We start from the raw sequence: 1,186 nt of genomic DNA, 5'->3' as shown, positions 1-1,186 counted from the left end.
TGCATATTGAACGAATCTGGAAGCAACTAGGCAACTTTGATCTTAGCATCCAAGTGTGGGATGGTGGGGACAGAGTTGAGTTTAAGCAACTATTATCAACAGAATCTACAGTAACAGCTAAGTCAGGATTCATTTGGCTTCCAATAGTTGTTTGTTTGTTTGTTTTTAAGACACTTTTGGCCTGGCATGGTGGCTCAGCCTGTAATCCCAGCACTTCTTTGGTGGGGCAAGGCAGGAGGATTGCTTGAGCCCAGGGATTCAAGACTAGCCTGGGCAACATAGCAAGATCTCATCACTAAAAAAATAAAAAATTAGCTGGGTATGATGGCACATGCCTGTAGTCCCAGCTACTCAGGAAGCTAAGGTGGGAGGATTGCTTTAGCCCAGGAGGTTGAGATTACAGAGAGCTGTGTTCATGCCACTGTACTTCAGCTTGGGTGACAGAGCGAGACCCTGCCTCAAAACAAAAACAAAAACAAAAAATGAAACACACAAAGTAAAGAAAAGAAAATAATTTTTTTTAAGAGATAGGTTCTTGCCATATTGCCCAGGCTGGCCTTCAACTCCTGGCCTCATGCATTCCTCCCACATTGGCCTCCCAAAAAAGTGCTGGGATTGCAGCCTGAACCACCATGCCAGGCTGGCTTCTAAGAGTTTTTAATGAGACAAAGGGTACTTTTGTACTCTGTACAAAAAGGGTGTTGCTTACTCAGTGACCAAGGAAGCTGAGAGACATGGTTCTGCCTTGGATGGCAGGTGAACTATCTGTGGATTCACACCTTCCCTAAGTCTGAATAATGTCTGCTGAGCTGTCAGGATGAATGTGTAGCTGGGAGGTATGCGGGTGTGGTAGAGAAGCGGGTAGTGATAGGATGTCCCTCAGAATCTCTTCTAATCAGAATCACCTGTGATTCTTTTGGATTGTGTACAGCTGTACTCCAAGATGCCCTTGAGCTGTGGTGACAGTTGTGCCCTTTGCTGGAGGGAGTCTAGTTCATGGTGACCACAGGGGGAAACCTGGGGTGCCAGAGCCACGGCTTGGAGAAGTCCCTGAGCCTTAAGGGGTAGGGACAGAAGGTCACCGAAGAGATAATAAGTGTAGTAGGGGAACCATTTCTAATAGATCTGCTCTGAGTCACAATTAATTAAGGTGTAGGGGAAAGGGCACCTTCTTTTTTTTTGGGAA

Source organism: Pongo pygmaeus, chromosome 8, assembly GCF_028885625.2.
Source record: "Pongo pygmaeus isolate AG05252 chromosome 8, NHGRI_mPonPyg2-v2.0_pri, whole genome shotgun sequence".
Taxonomy (NCBI): Eukaryota; Metazoa; Chordata; class Mammalia; order Primates; family Hominidae; genus Pongo; species Pongo pygmaeus.
The sequence above is the reverse complement of the archived record's forward strand: the minus strand, read 5'-3'. Positions refer to the sequence as shown.